At 46.2% G+C, this 12,356-nt stretch overlaps 1 protein-coding gene across 3 annotated transcripts in view; it reads right to left on the minus strand.

The window, feature by feature from the left end:
- The window catches only part of LOC138491918 (erythropoietin-like), a 772,271-nt gene that overhangs the window by 388,499 nt on the left and 371,416 nt on the right, over positions 1-12,356 (minus strand). For all 3 annotated transcript variants that reach the window (XM_069618781.1, XM_069618783.1, XM_069618782.1), the window contains exon 2: positions 202-339. The gene's annotated coding sequence lies outside the window, so the exon portion shown is untranslated. The remainder of the gene's footprint in view (positions 1-201; positions 340-12,356) is intronic.

The following is a 12,356-nucleotide window of genomic DNA, read 5'->3' on the forward strand; positions in this document are numbered from 1 at the left end:
GCTGGTTTTATAGCCAAGGTTTAAAGACAAATGAGATTGCTTCTGTAAATTGGCGAAAATCACATAAAAGTATTCCATTGGCTCTTCCAGAACGTCTATTTGAGGCCATCATTAGAAGGCGAAACCCTCATTTCCGACAACACACAGAGGAGCAGAACCTAGAAGCGGTGCAGCATTCCCTTTTGCTCAACTCTACAATACCTGCAGCGGGCAAGATGACCTCCAGGGAAGAGATTGAGTCTCTGGTGTCGACCGCTTTCTCAGCAGAAGATGGCAAAGATTTAAGAGGAGCCTGGAGTCAAAGATTTAGAAGCTGTCAACGGTTAGGTCGAGGTTCACCTGGAAAATAGATAAGAGAGGAGCCTCAGAGACTTTGGAGACCTAGGCAATGATTCAATGGCTCAGACATGATCTAGAAAGACTGATATTGGCATAAAAAGGTTTACGCGACATCCTGTCAATCAGCAGCTCTGAATGGGAAGATAGTCATTATGGACCACTATTACTGAGTAATCTAGAAAAAGCAGAGCAGGTACCACAATCACAACCTGGGCACACAGTTCACTCCTCAAGGAATGAACTCTACCTACAGCAAGTGAGTTGCTTTCCTCTATGAGATTGGCAAAACAGGAGACCTAGGGTAATGAATCCAATGCTCAAGGCGTTGGGGTACTGGAAGAGATAGATACTTCAATGATTCAGTCCACCACCCCAAAGCCATCATCCTTGAACCCCTGGTCTCACACTAATCAGAGTTCTTTGACCACTTAAGAATTTCAAACTTCTGGCTCTATCATTTGTAAAACCCTCAGTAATGCCCTGCACAAAACCTATGCTGTGAAAGCACTCTAAAGCAGCTGCAAGGTGGCATGTAGCCTAGCTCACCACCTGCCATGGCAAACTGATTCATCACTCAAGCCAAACTTTGTGTGATCTCCTCCAAAAGGTTGTTCCTATTCAGGTATTAGAGTATGCACACTGGTACCATGTTGATCATACGGCCTGACAGGATGGAAGAACTGTTGCAATGCTGTATGTGGTGTAACTGGGTATGACATCCTTTCATCGTGGGATGAAAGGACGGTGGGTTCTTCTAAGTGGAGGCGTTAGAAAAATATATATATGGAGGGAGGGTATTTGGGAATAGATAAACATATAAAGGGGATGGGGCTTGGGGTGGGAACCTCCCCAAAAAGAAAAAATATATAAATTTGATTTGTTTTTTTCGTAAAATTTCCCACGGAGAAAAAAGCCAGCGAAATTTCATCCCACTATGAAATGACATAGAACCGTGTAATTGATGCAATCGTACCTACAATACACACTAGAGTCAATGGATAGGGTGGTTATTACTCATTTATTAGGCTATGTGTGCTGGTAGCATTGTGTTCTTATGGGCTGGCAGGATGGAAGAATTATTGCAATTTGGTTTTGCATTTTTTTGTTGACATAAATTTGAAAGTGCTAAATTTGCTCGCCCTAAATCTGGCTTTTGCATGTTGTTCTTTTTCCCCCCTGTCAATGTGGGATCTTTCACAGCTTTTCTTTCTACATCTTCCCCATCCCTCTCCCACCTCTCTCTACCCACCCCCTATAATATATTATATTACCCCCACAACTGTAAAGCCACAAAATATACCACTTTCAACTTCCTTTTAACGTAACCAACATGTTCCTGCCATTTCTACATGCTGCTTAATATTTTATTTTATTTTATTTAATTTTTATTGCATATTCAAACAAACAAAACCAATACAAACCAAACTTGCAGTGCAAATATCAATAGTACTGTTTCAACATTGTTCATTACACCATTTTAGTCACTGCTCCCCTTATCCCACCCTTCCTTCCGAGCCTATTTGTTTTGCTCACTTTGCATCTGCACCGCATGGTGGGGTTCCATTTTCAGTAGATTCTGTCAAATCTTGTATCGCTCCAAACAGTTCAGCTACCAACAATTTCCATGCCATCAGGGTTGCCACCTCCTCCTCTCCCCCTATGTTACTTGCCTCCTGCCATACCATGGTCTCCGCTTCTGCCCATTTCTGCAGACCCTTCCACGAAATCTCAACTCGTGGCCTATGACAAGTCTTCCATCCCATGGCAATTCTCCTTTTTGCAAGCACATATGATAAATCCTTTAGTTTATTGTCATGCTTAAGTTTCTGCGATCTGGGGAACCCTCCCAGTAAGCAGGCCCAGGCTGAATCTATAACTATAGTGACCCCCTTTTCCGCTAGTTTCCCAGCTACTTCGCTCCAGAAGCGCTCAATCACCGGGCAGGACCAGAACATATGTACCATATCAGCCTGTTCTTCGTCGCATTTGGGACATGCTTGTCTGCCAGCATTTTCAAACCTCGATATCCTCAGGGGTGTCATGTATGCCCTGTGCGTAATATACATGTAATTCACCTTCAGTACACTCTAGATTCAAGTTTTTCCTATTGCCAAGCATGCAATGAAGAGTCTCAGATCAATATTTTCTGGAATCCTAAATACCAGAGCACATCTTCACCTTCTGAAGTGCTCACCATAATGTGTCAATGTTATTCTGTGACGGGTGGACATTGGTTTGTTTCTGAGGCTGTCTCTTTGTTATAGTGGCTCGATCAATAAAATATTGGATTTCATTTGATGGAAAGAATAATTGGGCAACGAGGTGTTCAGAAATAATTTGACTTTGCCCTTGAAAAGACGTTAGAGTATGTCTTTACTCTTGTAGGCTTGTTCAGCACTAGGGGTCTTCCCGCCCGTCCCTCGGAAGCCCCCAGTCACACATGCTATCATGAAAACCATCAATTATGCAACTATGTTTCTTTTAGTTTCACTCTGGTTACATTTATTTTGTGTGGATATCCTAAAAACATTTGGTCGTTTTGGATCTTCATGCCCAAATCTGGACAGCACTGGACTTAAACCTTTTTTGTGACGAAATGCAGAGCTTGGAGCATGCTAGTGGGAGTTAGCAAGGACTGCTCTATTTAAAAAAACAAATGTACTGTATTCCTAGATTGGGCTGTGTTAACCATCAGAGATAAATGAGCTACTTAATAAGACCCAACGTGCTTCAGTCTATCAGAGATTGGGCTCTGATGTTTGGATATAACTCTCAAATTTGTCTTCGAAAATTCCGTGAAAGTAGAACAAAGCTCAGGACTTTGGACTGCCGACCTGCCCCCATCAACATATAGGTTTCACATCTGGCTCTCCCGCTATCCCGCTACCATGGAGCCTCTCACAGCAGTGCAAACAAACATGGCTAAAGGCTCTAAATAAGGCCACTTAACTTCAAATCACATTATTTTACTTTGTTGAAAACAGCGCCCCAAGCTGTCCACTCCCTGGAGCTTCAGCTCCCATGCCACACTTTCATCGCCCGGCTCTCTCTGAAGTCCTCAGCGTCTCGGCGTGCTTCTCAATTAAGGTTCTTTGCTGCTTGCACTGGCCTCCCTGCTGTTTCTACTGTCACTCTCTGCCCTGCTGTGCTGGTCTCCTTGTATACACCTGCAGCCCCTTGACAGGCTGCAGGTGTGAATGTTCAATTAGTCCTGCCTGACCACAATCAAAGGGACATGCCTGACCATCACAGCTCTTAGCAGGCATCTTCCTCGTCCCAGTACCAGATTGGTAAAAGTGTGTAGTCTTTACTGCTGTTAGCTGCCTCTTCTTCGCCTCAGTACAGTCAGGGGTTACATGTGGGGAAACAAGGGGGGTTGGCTTACAATAACCTATAACGGTCAGGGAAAGTTTGGGTTGGTCGTCAATAGGTAACAGGAGATACCATGTATCGCCCAAAGGCTCCACACTCCCAGTCCGCAAAAGACCCTCCACCCAGGTGATCCTCCCTTGCTTCTTTGCCCCCAGGGATGGGATCCAAGAGTGATGGCCTTTCCCTGGTCACCTGCACAGAGGAACCAAGGGGTTTAGGATTGAGAATACCCTCAGGTTTCTCACAGCATCCACTTCTGCACATTAACCCCTTGTGCACCCTTTATCGATCATGCTGACAGTGCAGCATATACACCTGTGCACCGAAAGCTGCATGAGCACGTCATAACTCAAGTGATTCCATTCAACTGATGTGCACGTTGTGCAGCACATAGACACAGATTTGTGCATGCAATTTGTGCTGCGATATGCAACTGTGATGTACTGAGTGCTGGACACTTATTAGGGCTGAATCCGGTGATGCACCTCACTTGGATTTGCAATCACTATGCCCTGCACCACTCCTCCCTCGATCACAAGCCAACCCTTTTGGACACTCGCCAGACTGAGCCATAGTCCCTGGAGCCCACCAGTGAAAAGTGCTTTTAGGACTCAGATACCTCCCAGATACTCTTGTTCAGCTCCTGACGGTAGAAGGTGGTTCAGGAGTGAGTCATAGTGGCAGGGGTCCCTGCTGGAGGGTGACTTGTTCCACCTCAGTCACCACGGGGGCAAGCAGCGCCCACCTTGGCCTCTCACTCACGGGCATCTGTAGCGGACAAGCCCCGCTGCTCACAGCTCACTGAGCTCAGCAGCTTGATCTCGCGAGAGGCGCACCTTCGACGTCACTTCCGCCCACACCCGAAAACAGCCCAAGCTGCACTTACAAAATCAGACGAGCACAGAAGAAAATGAAAGACATACTGAGGGCAGCTTGGGAAAGAAGATAGACCAGCCACCGCCTTTGGATGTGCATGGCCCTGAGCTTTGTGTCATTCTCTTGAAGAGAGTGGCAGTCTGTCAGATGATACAAAGCAGGTTAGGCCGAACCATGCAAGCTTTGCTTCCAGTTCAAGCATTATGAAGAACTGTGCAACGGACAATACATAATTTGATCAAAATACCCATTTAAGTGTTGACAGGCCTCAAGTCCTAAGCCAGCTGTCAAATGAAAATTACTTTAGCTATTTTGAAAAAAGATTATACTCACATGATTCAATGGATCATTTTATTTGGAGGATGCATGGTATCTCTCCCATTCAAAGATGCCCGCTAGTGTTGGCTTGCTTCCAGAGAGCTTGGTTAGAGACAGTCATCTAAGATGGCTGCCTCCATGGAAGAGCTCAGAGCTCAAAGGGTTCCTAGACGGGCAGGAATTGGTGGTATTAGTCATAGGAATTTGCATGGAGCTGGCAGGAAATGGGAGGGATTGAATAACCAGACAACCCCAAAAACACTGTGTAGCTCCTCAAATTTCATTTCCATTGAAAAGCAATACCGACCCTCATTTGAAGCCCATATTTTAAGCTCTTATGTTAAAGCTCTTATTTAAAGGGGCGACTGAGGAGATTGACTGTGAATCGTGCTGCCTGTGCACCTCTGTGTAGCCTGTCACGGGTTCAAAATTCCAAGCCTTTCAACCATTCTGATGCAGGGTGGCTGCTTGGGTGTTCGGATCACTGAGCGTATGGTATGAAGAACATTGGAAACAGTAGGATTTCATGGTCCATGCCCTGCATTGTCCGCACCAGGATTTCCTGTCTGTTACACACTGCAGTTTGCTGCTGTTGATTTTTTCTCTTATCCACTCTCAAGCACATTGAACTCGCCCATTTTTTTTATTTTTAACTGTTTTTATTGGAATTTGTTTAATTACAACCATGCATTTCAGTGTTTTGTTTTTCTTCATGTCGTACATTTATACCAATAATATAACAGTAACCATTTAATAACAAACAAACAATTTCCTACACAAGTCATATGGTGTGCCGCAGTGTTCGCCGGGGCCGGCATCTTAGTGTCCAGAGTTCAGTTCCCCGACTCGCTTTCCTGATGCCTTTAGTGGCAATTGTGGGTTGGGCGTGGGTACATTGTTGTTTGCACGTGGGGCAGCTGTGGCTCACTCAGTGTGGCTCATTCAGGGGGGTTTATCATCAGATGGGTGGAACAAGTCCCACACAGGTGGTTTCCATGCAACCCATTGGTCATTGCCGCCCGGCTCCGATCTGTTGACCCCTTCAAACCAAACCTTGGTTTAAGCCTCCGCCTGCTTTTCAAATTCCCTATGCCATTTACCGTATTGTGGACCCCCAGCATTTTTCCAGGACATGACAATAGTTCTTTTGGCTAGAATGCATGCCATATCCATGAATCTGAGCACGTGTTTGTGTTTGCTGACTCTGGGGTAAGATCCAAGCAGGTATTCCTTTGATGACCATTCATACCCTGCTACGCCTACCGCTCTGCAAGTTTGTTCTATCTGTGTCCAAAATCCTCTCACACGCCCACAACCCTAAAACATGTGTATCAAATCAGCTCCCTCGCCTTTGCACCATAGGCATTGTGAGCTAGCGCTCCTATTGAATGTGGCTATTCTGTGCGGAGTCATGGATGCGCGATACAGCACATTTAGTTGTATTAGTTTGAAGCAGTCGTTCCGCGACACTGCTTTGGAGTAGCCCAATATCCTCTCCCACTACTTCTCCGTTATTTCTCTACCCAGGTCTGTCTCCCATTGCTTTTTCAGTGCTGTGCTCTTGGGTGGTTTGGGTGTGTCTATTAGCATGCCATGCAGCCTGGAGACTGGTCGTCAACCGTCGCTCAGATTGTACATCAGGGTGAGTAGTGGTTCTGCTTGCGGTTCTTCCGGCCAGCCCTCCCATCTGTCTTTGGCCACTTTCCAGATTTGCTGGTGCCAACAAAAAAAAACAGTGCAGAACGTTGTCTTAAACTCCCTGAAGGCCCCCTCATCATATAGGTCACCCCACGCGTATATCCCTTTCCCCTCCCATCTCCTCATCACCGCCATGTCTGTGCTGTCTCGGCATGTATCCGCTGCTATTGGCACTTCTGGGGAGTAAGGGTGTGTGAGTTTCAGCAGGATTTCCACCCTCCTCCATATTTTCCTCCATAGTGTTACCACCATTGGGGTGTGTTCTGTGCCGCTGTGTGTTACCCACAGTATTTCTTTCAGCTTGGCGGGAGCCACCAGGTATTGCAGCAAGCCAGACTCTGAGGTGGACTCATCCGCCAGCCATTTAACCACATGGCTAAGTTGGGCTGCTAGGTAATATCGCTCCAGCTTTGGCACTTTCACGCTCCCCTTGTCGTACGGTAGGTATAGTGTCGTCATTGAGAGCCTGTGACGGGAGGTGCCGCACAAGAACTCCCGGATCAGACATTCCAACGATCAGAAGAAAGACGCTTTGATGTAGCAGTGCACGTTATTGAAGAAGTACAGGAATCTCAGCAAGATAATTGTTTTGGCGATGGCTACCCTGCCTAACAGCGACAGTGGTAGCTTGGACCAGAATTTTATGGACTTCTTCAGACCCTGAACCACCTTTGCCATGTTGCGCTCATGCATCTGTTCTGGCGTATGCTTTATGGTAACCCCTAAGTATCTGAACAAGTCCACCTCCCAGTTGAGTCCCACTAATGGCAGCGCACTGGCATCCCTCCTTCTTAGCCCCGCTATTGGAAATATGCAGGATTTGGATCTACTGACGCTAATCCCCGACACCTTGGCGTAGTTGTGTAGTATATCTAGGATTACTGGGACATTTAGGTGTGGGTCCCTTACGTACAGCAGCACATCATCCACATAGAGTGACAGTAGGCGCCCTGTTCCCCCAACTCGGATGGCAGCGTCTAGGTACTGTTTCCCTGTTTCCTGAGGTACACCGCTATTGGCTCTAGACCCAAAATGTATAGCATTGGGGATAGTGGGCAGCCCTGTCTGGTCCCCCTCTTTATGTCCCAGATCACTGACACCAACCTCCCGGTTTTAACCCTAGCCTTGGGGTTCATGTATACGATCCACACCCAGCGAATGAAAACTTCCCAAAATCCAAACTCCCTTAGTCACACCACCAGCCATTCCCAGTAGATTGAGTCGAACACTTTTATGGTGTCTAGTGAGAGTATGGCATATTCCTGATGAGATCCCTCTGTCTGCGCCAGGATGTGCTGCAGTCTGTGTAGGTTTAATGCGGTGCTGCACCCTGGTATAAAACCAGTCTGGTCGCTGTGTATTAGGCCCCCCATTATCCTATTCAGGCGGGTGGCTAGTACTGTTGTGAGGACCTTAACGTAATAATTCAGCATCACCAGTGGGCAATAAGAATCACACTCTTCCGATGGTTTCCCAGGCTTGGGTATCGGTACTATTAGTGTCTCTCTCATGGACTCAGGCAGCTCCCCTTTAGTGAATGCCTCCCGGAAGACCTCAAGCAGCACTGGCATGATAAGTGTCTCGTATGTTTTGTAGAACTCCGGGGGGAGCCCATCGCTTCTGGGTGTTTTGCTGGAGGCAAGGGATCTTATTGCCTCAGCAATGTTGTCCCATGCCTCTAGGGCTTCCCATTGTGCCTGTTCTATTTGGGGAGACCTATTTCGTCTAGCGTATTTAATATGTCTGATTGCACCACTTGGTGATCATGGCTATAGAGACGGGAGTAAAAATCCTGGAATGTGTTGTTTATTTCCTGTTGTGTCTTGTGCACTGTGCCTGTTGCGTCTTTGACCTCCAGGATTTGGTGTCATGGGTGCACCCTTCTACACAGCCTGGATAGGAGTCTGCGCGGCCTATCTCCCTCAGCATGTGCCCAGGCGGTTTTTACTGTGTAATCAAACTTGGAGAGCCTCCCCCATGCTTCCTGGCAGTCCCAGCGCAGCTGCGTCAGTTCTGCCTCCTCCTCTCGTGTCCCCCGTGGTTTTCATTCTTTGCGCTTTATCTCATCCTCCATTTTTCTAGATCCGCTCTTAGCGTTTTACGTATGCCCCCGCTCCTGTGATGGCCTTGCCCCTTACTACTACTTTCAACACCTCCCAGATTGTACCCCACTGTTGAACGCTGCCTTCGTTCACCTCTGTGTACTCCTCCAGTTTGTCTCACAGCCCTTCCCCGAAGGCCTGGTCTGTCAGGGCGTCTGATGCCATTCACCACAGTGGTATAGGTGGGCGGGGGCCTTTTGGTTTCCACGTCACCAGCGGCGGCGAGTGGTCCGAGATTGACCTGCCCAAAAATTGTGCTGAGTCTATTTCTGGCTGATGATGCTTGTTCACAAATAGATAGTCAATTCTAGAGTGTAAGGTATGTGGTGAGGAGAAGTACGAGTAGCCCCTGTCCGTTGGGTGAAGCACACATCGACCAGATCTAGGGCCTCCACCAGTGTATTTAGTGCACCTGACGCTGCATCATTTCTAGTTGCTGTCAGTTTAGAGCTGTCCTGCTCCCAATCCCTGACACAGTTGAGGTCTCCGCCCCAGATACAGAAGCTATCTTGGTGTTGAGCTAGTTTGGCCCCCAGTGCATCTAGGTGTTTCAGGATCCTGTAGTTGGGGAAATACAAGTTTATTATATAGACTTCAACCTGTTCAATCCTCCCCCTTACTATCAAGTAGCGTCCCTGTGGGTCTGCCTCCCAGCATAGTAGTTTGAATGGAATCATTGGGCTTATCCAAATGAGTACCCCCCGAGCATATTTGGAATAAGGAGCCCCATAGCACTGCCCATCCCAGTGGTCTATCACCGACCCCCTAGTGTGCTGCGTCAAGTGGGTCTCCTGTAGCAGCACGATTGCCATCCTCTTTCTGTTAAGGAAGGACTTTACTTGGTTCCTGCACATGTATGTGCCCAGGCCTCGGACGTTCCATGTTAGAATTTTAATTTCGCTGTCCATTCCCATACATAGTTGCCGCCCCCAGCCGTTCGACCTTTGTGGTCCCAACCCCCATCCCAGCATCCTCCTTAGTCTCCCGCCCCAGGCAGACACCTCCCCCCTCCGGTCGCACACAGCAACACATGTACACCTCTTGACACATACCTCGTTTTGTGTAGGATTTAAACCGTTAACAACTTCCAAACAAACCTTAACTGAGAAACTGCGCTCAGCGACCATGCAACAGGCATGGTGCTCGAGCGCCCCCGCATCTGCCAGGCTTATCCAGACCCTGACGTGCAGGGTGTTGTGCGTCAGCAACTGGCTGACGCCTAACGCTCAGTGGGGTTTGTCTGTATGCTATGAGTGAGGTTCCTGTTTTGCTTCTGCCGTATAGCAGAACAGATTGCCCCATTGTATCAAGTCGTTCACCCACAGGCCTGCTGAAAATGTAGCCTTCCCCCCTTCCATCTCCTCTCCGGACGTTCATTCCTCATGCCTCTGCTTCTTTTCCATTATCCAGGTTGTTGTGTTCTAGCCACATTATGGCTGCCGCCGGTGTGTCTAAGAACACTGCCCGACCTTTGTAAGTATTTTAAGTCTAGACGGGTACATCAGCATGTACTTGAACACGCCCATGCTATCCATTCTTACTTTCTGTGTTTCTGCGTGCAGATGCATTGTGGGATAGGGTTACCTTCACTCACATTGCAACCCTGCCCCTGTTGACATCAGATGTAGAACTCAATCACCTTCCCACTGTGAACCCAGAAAATTAAAGGAATTATACTGTACCATCAACATTGAGTCACTAGCATCCTCACACTGCTTCCCCAAGTCTTCAGTATATCACCTTCCACCTGCCTCCTCAGACTCTTTCACTAGTATGTTCACTGTTCACCATCATCTGCTGCTTTGGTCCAGCCAGACAAGGCACTATGAATAGTTATGTCAAAGAGCAGTGAAGAAATCTGATCCCATGAGGCTAGCCTTGGAAGGTTGGAGTAGGTTGGCTTTCCTCAAAAGAGCTCAAGATACCATGCCATGCCAAGGCCATGCCTCCATTGGCCTAGCCCCACTGAATAGACTACAGGTTGGTTGAGAGTCGTGCACTGGGGAGCATTATAGCCCTAGAGACTGAGGAGCTGCAAGTGCTAGCACGAGATATGCAGCCAAGGGCTACACAATGGGAAGGACTTTGTGGTTACTGAGAGCCAAATGACTCAGATGTTAGTGCAGCTGTAACAGAGCTTGACTGTAACGAACATGTCAAGGAAGAACATGCCAGAGGAGACTAATGAAACCCACTGGGAGGCAGTTGTGGCACAGAGGGATGCTGCAGGGCGGGGAGGGAAGGGCTATTGCTGAAGCTGTGGTAGTAGCAGCCCTCCAACAGGCTTTCACGAATGCCAGTGTGGCACAAATGGTATTGTCCAGGCCATAGCTGTAACTTATGACTCACTCTTGTAAATAAACAACATTGTTTTTTGCTCTATGACCTGTACAGTACTCTGCTGATTCCGATCTAGGATTGCACTATAAAAGTATGTAATAATAATAATAATAATAATAATAATAATAATAATAATAATAATAATAATAATGATAATAATAATAATTGTGAGTACAACTGTGTGTCCAACATGTGTTTTAGATATATGTACAGTTTTAAATGCATGCAGGTCACAGTGATGACTATTATCATAGTCCCATTTCAAGCAGGTTTAGTATGTTTAGTAGACTATTTGTACAAGGTTTCACAACCATGAGTAAGGTGGCCCTGAAGAAGCATTGGTCAAGTGAAAATATTAGACCAATTTCCGAAACCTGGTTGGCAGTCTATGGAGGTCTACATTTGACAGACACATACAAGCCTTCATTTAGTTGTTTTCGATGTGTTTCTCAATCATAAACATTTTTTGTCTTGAATATATTAACTTTATCTCAAGAAATACATTGAAATCTACATGCATTGACTAGGAGGATATGAGTAAACTATGTAATATTGTGTTTAATCCACAAACTCAGAGTATAAGAACTGCGCCAGACTCATGTGGTTGCGTTACTCAAGTTTTAATTCATGCCCTATAGTGATGACACGTGTTTCGGCCACTGGAGGCCTTTTTCAAATCAGGGCTAGTGATACTATCATAAATAATCACATAAATAATCACATGCACAACATTGGGATAAATAAGTGAAAAGAACAATGTTCACAATCAAAAATTGAAAGGAAAAATGCCACAAAAAAGAACCAAGGAGAATATTAATGATCGGTACACTTATACAAAGTTATAATATAGGACGCAAGTAGTACTAGCATTCCAGAATTAGGCGCAACCGCGCTTTTCTAACTTGATCAGCAACTGAGATTAGGTCTCACTGCTTGTTGGCTAGCATCATTTATTAGTCGAGTTGACCACAGACAAGGACAAGTGCTGGCATCAGAGAAAGGCTTTAAAATAACATGAACTAGTTATACGGTTCCAGTTTATTTCGGAATTAAACTATTCCCTAAAACACAGAAGATAGAACACATAGAGCATAACACAAAATGTCTTCGCAGGTGTGGCACTTAGGACACAAAATAACGATTCCTAATTCTTAAGGCTTTCTGCAGATTAGTCAATTAGGTCCAGTTTAGTGGAGGATCTACTGTTCACAAGTAACACAATGAAGGGCAACACGCATAAAAAAAACAGCATCCCGTAAAATGAAGGTTAGCACTCTCAAGCTAAAATGTGTACAGGCTGGACAAAAAAAC

The sequence above is a fragment of the Ambystoma mexicanum genome, chromosome 10, assembly GCF_040938575.1.
Source record: "Ambystoma mexicanum isolate Mex_15411 chromosome 10, UKY_AmexF1_1, whole genome shotgun sequence".
Taxonomy (NCBI): Eukaryota; Metazoa; Chordata; class Amphibia; order Caudata; family Ambystomatidae; genus Ambystoma; species Ambystoma mexicanum.